A 13,747-nucleotide genomic window follows, 5' to 3' on the forward strand; every position below is an offset into this window, starting at 1 on the left:
TATCTGCTAAATAGTTTGTCCTCAAGTATCTTCTGAAGCAAGTTCGGGTCACTTTTCTTGCGTTGGCACATTCTTTACTCCACCAAGGAACTACAGAGCGATGAAGTAAACCGCATGTTTTAGGTATAAACTTGCTAGCATTATCATCAATAATATTTTCAAGATGTTGATAGGCATGCACTGGAGATGTAAATTCATCATATTCTTTATCAGTGTGTGAACAGTTTTCATAAGCTGCCCAGTCTGCCTCATCTATCTTCCATTTTGGTGGACACTGAGAAGGAAGATTATGGACATAATTTAACATTATTGGCCAATGGTCACTGCCATGTAGGTGTTCATTTACTGACCAAAGGTAGTCCAATCGAATGGATGAGGAACAGATTGACAAATCAATGGCTGATGTAGAGTTGTGGAATACATCATACCTAGTTGGAGAACCATCATTCATTAGTATTACATCATTGTTGTCGATTAATTCTTCAACAAGATTACCCCATCTATCGCACACATTTCCACCCCATAAAGTATGCTTTGCATTAAAATCACCCATTAAAATAAAAGGGGCAGGAAGCTGATTGATCAAGTCTTGGAGGTCAGAAAGTCTAAGCCTTCTTGGATTACCAGCATGATCTAAGAGGAAAAGTTCTAAGGATGGTTCAATATATAGCGAGCATAAAGTAATTTTTTTCCCGATATGAGTTCTAACTGCACATGCCTGTAGTGGTGTATTGAGTGGGATTGTTTCAAATTTTACAGATTTGTGAATAATAAAACCTGTACCACCTTGAGCTCTTGCAGCTTGCAAAGGAGGGGATCTACAAAGATGATAATTGAGTCCAGGATTAAATGGTTTGTCACCGATCTTGGTTTCCTGTAGGCAAATTACCTTCGTGTCTGAGTCCCTGGTTAAAGTTTTTATTTGCTCAATGCTAGTACTTAGACCTCTGCAATTCCACTGGATGATAGACATTATCTTTTGTTATTATTTTTCTTTGTCTCATTTGTCTTTTGGGACTTTTCAGATGAAGCCATGTAAGGCCTGGAGATGGAAGGCTTTACTAGGCCACTACTCTTCTTTTCTTTCTTTCTAGAATCTTTATAAGAGTCAACCTTAGGATCATGAGCAGTAGGGCACTTACCTGACTTAGATGAAGGTGAGGATGATGGGGACCTTTTCCTCTTTGGAAGATCTTGTTTTCCAATCTCCATCAAATCAGGTAGAGATTCTGCCTGAGACAATACATTTAAGGTGGTGGAAGCCACATTGGCTTCCTTGGAGGATTGTGCTAGAACTTCTACAGTTCGAGCACTTAACCCAGAAGGCTGGGCTACTACCTCTAGGGGAGATGCTCCTATCGGTGACAATACTTTTGGTGTGTTGGACACCATATTGACCTCTTTGGAGGTTTGTGCTCTGGCTTTTATAGCCTGAGCACTTGACCCAGATGGCTGGGCTACTACCACTAAGGGAGATGCACCTGACGGGCCAGGTGCTGCCACTGGTCCCCCTGTGGTAGTAAGGGGTAGTGGATTATAATCTTTTGTTGGCATCTTAACCGCGCGAGCAAAATTAAGTTGCCGATTGAGTAAATGCTTTGCATAACCTACACTTATATGTTCAGCATTTGCTTTCAAGATTGCAGCTTCTTCATTCTTGTATTCTCTACATCTTTTATCATTTGGTTTATGATTATCTTTACAGTTTGCACAGGTTGTATCTCTGTTGCATTGGCCATGTTCTAACAAAGAACAGTTAATACAGATCTTCGTATTATTGCAGTACCGGGAAGGGTGACCGTACTTGAAACAATTAAAGCATTGTAAAGGCCTAGGTTTATATTCTCGAACACGTACTCTTTCATTCTCAATAATTATATGATCTGGTATAACAGGGGTTTCAAATGTTAAAACTACCATGCTTGTTTGAGGGATCTTACTTACTTTCCAAACATTAGCAGGGCACATGTCCAGAATTTCTGGTTCTGAGAATTCATATAGATCTTTATCAAAAACTACTCCTTTACCATAGCTGAAGCTCATATGTGGTTTAATATCCTTAATAGGATCAATTTCTGCAATCTTCATGCCACAAAGCATGTGAGCTTGAGTATCTGATTTTGCATTAATCAAAACAGATTGCTTACCGTATCTACTAATATCCTTACTTTTAATTAATCCAACTTTTTTTTGTATAAATTTACTTATCTTATAATAGTTATAATTATCTATCTTTCCAGATGCAATTATCCATGTTGGGGGCTTGGGGGTTCTTACTTCTGGAAGTCTATGCTCTATTTCTTTTTCCATCCATTCTTCTGGTTTATATACCTCTAGGTGTCTTGGTGCTTTATCACATAAAGCCCCAGAAATCAAACAATTGTCAATTTTTATGCTCTCTAAATTTTTATTTGCTTCTAAAGCAATCTCAAAACTTGAAAATGATACCCAAGCTTCCCAAAAGCCTTTACTACCATTAAGCTCCATTAAAATTTCTTTGATTGCTCCAAATCTACAGAAGGCTTCATGAATTATGTCATAGCTACAACCAATTGGTATGTTTTTTAAGTGGAGAATTTTCAGATTTTTTGTTGGATCTGGTAATGAGCCAGAACCAGAGAGTAAAGTATTACGGTTATTACAAGCATCATTTTCCACCAGTGTCGATAAATTGTCTTTAACAACACTGGTCAGAGAAGTATTGTTGGAGGAATCCTTTTTATTGCCGAGGTTGTCAACAGAGCTTTCCCTATTTAAACAAGCAGAAGTCGTCAACGGTGTCTGGGGTTCGCCATTTGATCCAGGGGTACGGGGAATATTAAGTTTACTCATTAATTATTTTTTCAGGGGGAGGGAAGGGGTCATAATAACAATGAAAAAAAAAAATGGAAAAAAATATAGTTTAAGGGAGAGAAAAAATTAAGACTGTCTGAAATTCCAAAGAAGACACCGTTAGCCTTTCCTGGAATTAATTTCTCCACCAATGACACCTGTGAAAGCTGCTTACCAAATGTCCACTCCCTACCCTACCACAAAGGGATGGTACCACTATGATTAGAGTGGCTCAAGTGTATGCCAAACCCGCTTGATGGGACTGAGAGCATTTCAAGAATACAATCATCCCCACTCTAATCATAGTGGCAGGCAAACCGGACAGAATGCCGAGAGTCCTATCTCTATAAAATCGCCAACCCCTGGAATCCGAAGGCCAAATTTCCTAAGAGATAGTTCCGCGTGCCAGTATGGGAATACTGACACTCCTAGGTGTCCAAACATTTTCGGGCAGTTGGCAAGACCACCACAGCTCCCACAATTGATTTTGAAATAAAAACCGATCATGGATACAATGTCCCCTCTAAAAAACCTGGACAGTGAAATGGGTAAAAGAGTTTTGACAGCAAGGTTGGAGACAGCTGATAATTATGAAGGAGGAATAAGCAATAAGAGGTAATAGAAAAAGAATGAGAGAAATTTAGAGTCAAACTGAGGAAAAGAAATTCCCCAGTTCGAGAGCCCTCTTGCCCGTCACAAGCCTTCAGCACGGGAATGATATGCCGTGCTGAAGCCCAATGACTTCATCAAGGCATTCTCTCGTTAAGAGGGTCACTTAAATGAGTGTGCGCCTCCCCAATCAAAAGTCTAATAAAATAAGACAACGCATTCTTAGACATGGGCAAAGAGGGCTTTTTAACGGAGCACCATAAAGCCTCTGAACAACCTTGTAGCGGTTTAGTTCTGGATAAATAAAATTTAAGAGCTCTAACGGGGCACAGCACTCTTTCAACTTCATTCCCCACAATCTCAGAAAGACTGGGGATTTCAAATGATTTAGGCCAAGGACGATACGGAAGTTCATTCTTGGCCAAAAAACCAAGTTGAAGAGCACATACTGCTTATTAGTGGAGAAGCCGATGTTCTTGCTAAAAGCATGTATTTCACTAACCCTTTTAGCCGAAGCCAAGCTCACCAAAAAAAAAGTGTCTTGGAAAAGATCCTTCAGGGAGGCTGAATTCAATGGTTCAAACCTGTCTGACATAAGGAACTGTAGGACCACGTCCAAGTTCCAAGCAGGAGTCGAAAAATGACGCTCCTTGGAAGTCTCGAAAGACTTAAGCAGGTCTTGGAGATCTTTGTTATTAGAAAGATCCAAACCCCTATGCCTGAAAACAGAAGCTAACATGCTTCTGTAGCCTTTAATGGTGGATGCAGAGAGGGAGCGCTTAAACGCTACTGAAGTTGCTATCGCTCTAACTTCATGACCGTTTCTCAAATAAAGCAGAAAATCCGCAATCTGTGCTACAGAGGCACTGGAAGAGGAAATAGAGGAGGACTTGAACAAGTCTCTAAATACCTCCCAATTTGACTGATAGATCCTGATGGTAGAGGATCTTCTAGCCCTCGCGATCGCTCTAGTTGCCTCCTTCGAAAACCCTCGAGCTGAAGAGAGTCTTTCGATAGTCTGAAGGCAGTTAGACGAAGCGCGGGGAGGCTTTGATGAAATCTCTTTACTTGAGGCTGTCGCAAGAGATCCATCCGCAACGGCAGACTTCTTGGAACGTCTACCAGCCATAGAAGTACCTCTGTGAACCACTCTCTCGCGGGCCAGAGGGGAGCAACCAACGTCAACCTGGTCCCTTCGTGAGAGGCGAACTTCTGCAGCACCTTGTTTAGGATCTTGAAAGGTGGAAAGGCATAAACGTCTAGGTGAGACCAGTCCAGCAGGAAAGCGTCTATGTGGGCTGCCTCTGGATCTGGAACTGGAGAGCAGTAAGTCGAAAGCCTCTTTGTCAGTGAAGTCGCAAAAAGATCTATGGTGGGTTGACCCCATGTCATCCATAGCTTCTCGCACACAGTCTTGTGCAACGTCCACTCCATGGAGATGACTTGTCCTCTTCTGCTGAGGCAGTCCGCCAAGACATTCATTTCTCCTTGCACAAATCTCGTCAAAAGAGAGATGTTACTTGCCTTAAATGGAGTTCCTTCTGTTCCGTGGACCAAAGACCTGAGCATTCCAGACTGTCCAGAGGAGCTCCCTAACCCAAATCCGACGCATCTGAATACAACACATGGTTTGGGTTCTTGATCGCAAGAGAAAGACCTTCTCGAAGTCTTATGTTGCTGTCCCACCAAGTCAGACATGTCTAGACTGAGTTGGAGATTGGGAAAGAGATACTCTCTAAGCCTTGGGAAAGAGATACTCTCTAAGCCCTTCTCCTTGTTCCAATGGTTTAGGTGAAATTGGAGAGGGCAAAGGTTGAGTCTCCCCAGAGAGATAAACTACTCCAGCGATGAGAGAGTTCCCACGAGGCTCGTTCAAACTCATACAGAGCAACTGTTTTCCTCTTGCAAGTGACGGACTTTCAACAGAGCTTGTTCCATTCTTGTGGGAGACGAAAAGGCCCGAAAAATTCGACACTGTATCTCCATTCCCAAATAAAGAATAGTCTGGGATGGAGTACTGTAAGTTACGACTTCTCTACGTTCACTATGAGACCTAGCTCCTTGGTTAGGTCTAATGTCCATTAGAGGCTCTCCAGACAGCGATTTAATGACGACGCCCTGATTAGCCAGTCGACAAAATAAAGGGAGGCTCTGAATCCTCAAAAAATGTAGAAAGCTTGCTATATTTTGCAAGAGCCTTGTAAAAACAAGAGGAGCAGGAATGAGGCCGAAGCACAGTGCTCGAAATTGGTACACTACTTTCCCGTCCACAAACCTCAGAGGTTGTTGAAAGTTTGGAAGAATCAGGATCTGGAAGTATGCATCCTGAAGGTCGAGAGAGACCATCCAGTCGCCTTCCCTTACTGCTGCCAAGACAGATTTGGTAGTCTTCATCGTGAACTTTGTCTTGAGAATGAACACATTGAGCGCACTTACATCTTAAGTACTCCTGCAGTGAACGTGGCTGCCAGATCATTGGAGCCATCCCTGATAGCCTTGTTCATGCATGACATAATTGTAGAGCAATACATTGACAGCTGGAGAGACCTCCTTACTTAAGGCTCCCAGAGACCAATCCAACAAATAAATACTTCAAACGCTTGAAAAAAAAACTAACAGGAGATGGACTAGCTCTGAAGCAGACCATAAAAACTTGGAGCGTCTCATGGCTAGGCGACGAGGAGAGTCCACTAGGCTTAAGAAGTCTCCCTGGGCAGAGGCAGGTACTCCCCAACCGAGAACTTCTCCTGTGTCACACCAGACGCTCGAGCGAGAAGCTAATTAAGGAGGAGGAAAAGCAAAAGCAGACTTTCCTAAACTTCTCCTGGATTCCAACCAGTCTCCCAGTAAGAGCATGGCTCTCTTGGAAGAACAAGAGAGAACTGACTTCGTAATTGTAGGAGTCAAAGAAAGTCATGCCAAGAGTAAACTCAGACGGCGGAGCAGCCGTTACAAAACGAGTAGGACAAAATTTCACTAAAGAAATTCATAATTATAAAACAAGGGATTGTTGGACCACCCTAGGTTACTCCTCTTCTGAATGAATCCCCAAAGGTACATTAGTTGAAAGGGGGTCATGAACTTCTTCAGAAGGCACATCATCTGATAAATCTAAAGTCTTGCGAGAAGGAGATTTATATTCAGAATGACGTGAAGGAAAAGCCTGACAGGCTACATTAACTTGTATATGAACAGAAGTTAAAGTTGGAGGGTCGATGTCACGTTGTGACTGCAAAGAATGTTATTCTACTACACGTCGTGACAGAAGTAACTGACGTTCAAACGTCCCGTAGTAACAGCGGTGACTGCTGTTCGATGCTATATCGTGACTACGGTGACTGACCCTCGACGTCACGTCATGTCTACGGTGTCTACCGCTCGACGTCACGTCATGTCTGCAGCTCAACGTCACGCTGTGATTGCAGTGGAATACCAACAGCATCTGGTGTTCCCAGGCGGTCACCCATCCAAGTACTGACCAGACCCAACGTTGCTTAACTTCGCTGATCGGACGAGAAGCGGTGTTTTCAACGTGGTATGGCCGTTGACTGACGTTCAAAGCGATCAAAGTTACATCGAGATTTATGCTCCGCATCTCGTTTAACAGCAAAGCTGTCACTAGGGATAACGTCAGCGTGACGTAACAAAAGCTCGTTTAGAAGGTTGAAGACCTGAATCACGTATCCCAGAACCGTGACGTACAAAAAGCAAAGGATCCTTTCGCACAGGAACAGGATCGTAAGCTTCTATTAAAGAAGAAAGCTTTAACAGCATACTGTATCTTGCAAAACATAATTTTGGATCAATCTGTGACTGCGGTGGCTGACGTTCAAACGTCACGTAGTAACAGCGGTGACTGCTGATCGATGCTATATCGTGACTACGGTGACTGACACTCGACGTCACGTCGTGTACACGGTGTCTACCGCTCAACGTCACGTCGAGTCTGTGGCAGAAACGTCTGTACATGAACGTCATCGCTATGAACGGGACTCTCATGATGACTACAGCTAGGACGTTGAACTTGTTCTGAAGGAACTAATAAACGTTTCAACCGTCTCGAAACCTTACGCCCAGGCTTTTAAAGAGACGAATCATTGGAAGACGAGGAGAAACTTCAGCTCTCCTGTCTTATGGCAAAGACGTGCTTGACGAGCAACGTCTGATACCTTTGAGGGAACGTCTGTTCGTTGGTTTACACCCCTCACTCCCTTAGGTCCTACGACATTCCTTCTCCCTGGTGCAGGGGAGCCTGAAAGAGGTCTCGGACTAGGCAAGCGACAAGCACGAACAAACGAACCCTCCGCAACACTGAACATGTTTTTCGCAATTTCTTCACTGATATCGCATTTTTTAATAATTTCACATTAGACATGAATAAAGCTGATTTCTACCTGAAGCACGCAATTCTCCCTTAAATCAAAAGGTTAGAATTGCGAAATAAGTCGTATAATGTAAGCACATTAGTACAAAATGAAACATGCAAAAATCAATAAACATATACATATACAGTATATCGAATAAAACGGAAATATATAAAGTTAAAAAGATCAGTGACTGGGGATGAGACTAAAACCAGTTCACTAAGGACTACGTTTTCAATCTCTCACCGTACAGTGCCTTGGGACGAGTATAAAAACTAAAACGTTTTATCCTCTCTCCCCGTACAGAGACTTGGGACGAGAGTAAAAATCTGAATCGAGAACAACGTTACTCGCTCCCAAACTCCTTGTACAGAGACTTGGGACGAGAATAAAGATCGGATCGTTCTCTCTTTCTCTCTCTCTCTCTCGACACTCACAAGAGAATGGCATACTCACTCTTCGTCAATAACAGATTATTTGACTAAAGGAAAAAACTAAAAGGACTAAGAAAATTAACATGTTCCTTTAAATTAGTATCTAAAAAACTTCAGTTTGAAAGAAGAATGAACAAAACATCAAATCGATTTACTCTTTCTGCAAAGTGAAACCGTGATTCTCTCTTTCTCTATCGTAACGATAGAGCGCAAACTGCGTAGCAAAAATAAACCAAACGTTAGTTCATCTTTGAAAAACAGCACGAAGACTATTCAAAGAATAAATTTCTTAAATATTTTCTAAAAATATTCATCTCATCAATCTAAACAAAAATAAAAGTTGAATGGGCTCAACGTTGTTTAACTTCGTTTTCCAAGTCAGGACTGCCTACAAAGAATAGGCAAAGGCCGCTTATAAACAAAAACAAAATTTATCTCGGTGTTTAGTATAAATGGAAAGCTAATCGAAGAGGCCTAATAAAGGCGGGTGAGATATAAAATATATATAGAGGTAAATCTATAAATATCAACAATAATTTATAAAGTGATAAAATAATTACTAAAAGCCTTTAACACACTTCCGTACACTGAGGGAAGGGTCGGCCATCTTTTCTCTATGGAAAAACCAGAGCGAGATTAAAAAAGCAAGGGCAAAAACTTTTCCTCTCCTTTCAAAAGCATTTCTTTTGAAGATAGTATTGAATAATCCAACACGGCGAAAGCAATAAAACCAAAACCAAGTACTTCACCAATTCGGTAGAAAACTCGAGGTCTAGCGCGAGCGGAACCAGTGTTCTCTTTAACACCGACAGAGAAGAACCGATTTGGTTGAGAAGTATATGCGGTATCTGGCCGATAGTCGGCGCTGGTGGGAACACCCGGCAGCCTTCATGGCGATCGCTCGCGAGTTTTTGGAATCTATCGACCGTCTGAGACATCAGCTATTTATATATTCACCGGCTAAGTTTAATATTTAAAAACAGCAGCTTATGTTTGCCAGGACTTCGACGCATAGAATCTTATAGAATACGGGGATTTCCCTCCCAGTTCCTATAGGGTAGTTCTTAAGTGTTCCATCATTGTATAACAAATACCTTGTTACTCGAGTCAAGGATTTATTGGTTTTTACGCTGCCGTGTGCTCGCTTCGCTCGTGATTAAATATCTCACTGCTAAGTTCTGCCAAGAGGAACAAGTTTCACTACACACGCTAGCCTCATGGCCAAGTATTTTGGTGTTAATTATCAATTATCAAACTTAAAAGGGGTGAATACACACTTGAAGGGGCGAGTTACAGATTCGCGTTCCAGCATCTGTTCGAACATGGAATTGGCTTCCATTTCCAATGATCAGACTAAATATATCAAACATTTCTATCCCAACCTACTATTATTATTGATCAATAAAATAAGTTATGATTATATTGTATAGTGTATTCCTATATTGAAAATAAAAGGTTTAAAATATTAAAAGTTGCACCCTGTCTGTTTTTCTGAACTACCAGTTTAAAAGCTTCCGATGATGGGCTATGACAAAAAAGCAAAATGGATATCTTAATTTAAAAGCTAACTTCGTTCATAGATGTTTCCGCCAGTAGTATATTGTATTCAAAATATTGTATTTGCAAAGATCTATTCAATTAGTATTGCACCTTTTATAATTGAACCCCACTATCTCCCTTAATCTTCCCGTCAGTGTACCAGCACTCCAAGTAGGCCTACCCACTCTGAAATTTTCCATTTTATCACTAGCCTTTGGCCACAGCCATGAACCCTGCTGTAACTCATCCATTTATCACGCCAATAGAGGGATGCTGGCTGATGTATGTCGCTTACAGGGCACGCCCTAGCCTTTCGTTCGTACAGATTGTAGGGCATTTACAGCCGGGCGGGGTCTCTTGGCACAAAGTACTAGCCCCCAGTCCCTAGCCGCTTTCACATTTCTAATAGCATCAGACATGTATCATTATTTGGCAGAGGGTTTTTATGATCGCATATCCTTGCAATTTCCCACTGGGATCCCCCATAATCGTCTATATAAGGGGACTAAAAACGTAAGGGCGGTTTTCCATAATAATCATGGTGTAATGCATAAAACAAGATAGCGAGTAGAGAAAATGTTATTTTAGAAAGAGGAACCAGCTTAGCGACCTATATATACTAAAGAAACGCATAAATCGTACTTTTCTGATTAGGAATATACCATTAGTTATGCCCGGATATGAATAGAACAATCAATTTTTGTTACGTTTACAAAAAATGAGGACTTTTTTTCACTAAGGCAAGTGGCTATTAAAGAGAAATTTTCACCCTTTGACTCACGTCAAAAAATGACTTCATAGCTCCGACACCTCTTTTTGTTCCACCTATAAAGTTTGTTTGATTGCCCCACGTGACTTATTCACACACCACGTTACTTGATACTTTGAAATAATTGGCTCATTTCAAACAAACGAAAGCCAATTATATTTAAATATTCCTACCACTGTGGCGCTTCAGGCAGTACTAAGCATGGCCGTCATTCAGATAACTTGTCGTGGTTGTGACATAGACTACAGTATTTTGAATTTATAAGACTATCACTCGCAAGATTCCGAATGCATCACATTTTTGCAGGCACATGGTGTTTTACCTAAAGCAGTAATTTGTCCTCACTGTGATATAACTTGTACAAGGCATAAATTTTTGTGTGGCCATCTAAGGAAGCTTAATAAGCAGAAGGGAAGTAGAAAGTGTGCATAATCGGTTAGCCTTTTTAAGGGGACATTTTTAGACAGTTCATGTGAAACCCTGGGCAGTTGCTTTGTTTGTAAACCATTGGTTAAGAAAATCTTTTGATCATACCACTTACACGGTGCCTAAGTGGTCAAGTAGAACAAGCGTAGATTGGCGATTGTATTGTTCCGAAGTCACAGAACAATGGTTTTCCAACCAACCGCAAATTGGTGGTCGTGACATTGTGGAAATCGACGAAACGCTCTTCGTACATCGCAAATACAATCGTGGTCGACAACTTACCCAAGTGTGGTTGTTTGGGGGAATAGAGCGAATCTCTAAGAAAAAAATTGTTATTCATCTTAACAAAGAAGGCCAAGACAGAAGTGCAGGGATGCTTTTTCCACTTATTGAACAATTTATTTTACCAGGTTCTGTTGTGATTAGTGATGGGTGGGCAGCGTATCGCACACTTGCTGAAAAAGGATATACGCACAAAGTGATCAATCACAGCGAATAATTTGTCGACAGACGATAGTAGTGTGCACACGCAAAACATTGAACGCCTTTGGCGTGATATAAGAGTGGTCGAGACGCCTTGGTAACCGAAAACATTATCTCGAACAATATTTAGCGAGATATTTGTTTATAGGCAATTTCAATAGAGAACAGGGTCAGTTGCATCACAACTTTTTTACTGAAGCTGGGAAATTATGTGTACCCCACAGTGACCGACAACGACCACGGGACGAAACCGATAATTCATCTTCGAACAGCGATATCGACCAACCAGGGCCTTCTTTTTAAGGTAAATATAAACTTAGGAGGTTTAGGTTGTAACTAGAATTTGGAGTTATTTTACTGTCTTAGGTTCGGTAGTGCCCCGAAAATCACTGTGGCCTTAAGGGTGGGTCGCCCCCCGCTAGGTCTAGGTAGGGGTACAGGGCCCTTGGTTAGGTTAGGTGGTTGTATTAGGTTAGGTTTGTTATAGAGTAAAGTCTAAAACCGTTCATTTCAGAGGCAAATAAAGGTGATTCGTGCAAAGCACATAAAAATTACCTAGAGAAACATTTTCAAGTCATTTAGGGCTTGTTCCTCTTTCAAAAAATTTACCGAGAAAATATATGGTTCAAGTATTTAATTAGAAATTAAAGAATCATATTTACCCTACATAGTTTAAAACATAGAACATATAGCCCTTTCTGTTCAAACCAGTATCTTGCAGCAGAGGTAGGCCTACCACCTATCAGTTTTTTAACTACCAGGTGGAAGGGTAGAGGCTACTGCGGCCTGTGCTAAATCAAAATGAACAGGTTTTATTAAAACAGTTTGCAAATCTATTCAATTAAGCAAGTTTCAATGTCCTAACTAATATTGCACTATTCTATAATTAAACCAGGTTCCCCACCTTACCTAGGAACCGTAGTCATATCTACTAGTCCAAAGGAGGCTTCAGCCCTGAGATTCCCTTACACTACCATAGTCTTTGCTTTCCCTAAGGGCAAGTCTCGACCCTCTACTTGCTTCCCAACCAGCTATCCTCCTGGCAAGGTAACACCAACATATTTCATAAAACATACTAATACATTGTATTTCAGACTAGAATATACAAACATCCCCATTAAGAAAAATATATTTGACTAGTATTACGAAAATTTACACCTGTCTCAAACTACAGTCACCATAATAGAGGATCCTGTAGCCTGAGCCCAGATGACAAATGGTGCAAAACAAATATTATTGAAATATTTACCTTCGTTGATAGAAGTTTGCACCAGTAGTAGGATATATGGGATTCAAAAGGAGTATTTGCAAATTTCTATTCTATTAAGCGAGTTCCAATGTCTTGACATTGCACTATGTTCTATAAAGGAAGCGTTACAACGACCGCTAAATGGATTTATAATAGCAAGGCAAGCCAGCACACAAGTTTTTTTTTAAATCAGTTGTCTGATGTTTGCCCTGCTTAACTATATTTTTCTCACTGTTCTCCCTCCCGTGTATCATATTCCAACGTCAAGGCGTTTTTTACTTGAATTCACACAAAAACCTACACATTTAGGTGTAGCCTACGTAAGTAGCTTAGTGGCATTAATGAAAGGCAACCCTTTGACACAATATTTGGCGTTTCACACGTTAAACCATATAAATCCTCCAAACAACCACACATTCTCAGAAACCTTACTCTATGCTTCACATATGAACTTATACCCAGAGTCTTGGCCGGCCCGTGTACGACTCAACAATGGCCGGCGAACTTAAAATCACTCGAACGCCTTATTTCAAAGAGAAAAATAAAAGTAATAGAAACAAGAGTTTATACCAGATCCGGCATTATTATGAGCAAATAAAAATTACACTAAAACTTACATGATATGGAGCAAACTTTTCAGGAGACCGTCAAATTGACAAATCACGTCGGACAAAACAAAAACTTAACAAGAGAGGTTTCACGGCAAGACTCATGACTAGAGCCACTTTCTTACCCGAGTTAGTCAGGGACTATCAAGGTCCAAGGACCATAAGGGTGTTAGTGTTACGTCATAAGGATACGTGGCGACATCTAGTGGTAAGATGTATATTAAATGACTAAACTAATTAACGAAAAGTTCACAGAATACTTAGAATTAATACAAGAAAGAAACCATGTTGTGTGGAATAACAAGAAAACAAAATTGAGCCATAATAAACAAGTCACATCAGAGAGGCACATGGAACGATTCAACAACTTGCTTCTGTTAATTATTTTTAGAAGGTGATGATATTAACATTTGGGAAACAAAATGTGCTAGAGA

The 13,747-nt window shown here is 40.8% G+C and overlaps 1 long non-coding RNA gene and 1 other non-coding gene across 5 annotated transcripts in view; both read right to left on the minus strand.

The window, feature by feature from the left end:
* The window catches only part of LOC137631612 (uncharacterized), a 166,884-nt gene extending 153,460 nt beyond the window's left edge, over positions 1-13,424 (minus strand). For all 4 annotated transcript variants that reach the window (XR_011041929.1, XR_011041930.1, XR_011041931.1 and 1 more), the window contains exon 1: positions 13,323-13,424. This is a non-coding gene — a long non-coding RNA (uncharacterized lncRNA). The remainder of the gene's footprint in view (positions 1-13,322) is intronic.
* On the minus strand, positions 6,872-6,990 carry LOC137632088 (5S ribosomal RNA). Its single transcript, XR_011042016.1, has one exon. It is a non-coding gene; the product is annotated as a 5S ribosomal RNA (ribosomal RNA).
* Positions 13,425-13,747: the final 323 nt, after the last annotated feature.

The sequence above is a fragment of the Palaemon carinicauda genome, chromosome 40 (genome assembly GCF_036898095.1).
Source record: "Palaemon carinicauda isolate YSFRI2023 chromosome 40, ASM3689809v2, whole genome shotgun sequence".
In the NCBI taxonomy this organism is placed as follows: domain Eukaryota; kingdom Metazoa; phylum Arthropoda; class Malacostraca; order Decapoda; family Palaemonidae; genus Palaemon; species Palaemon carinicauda.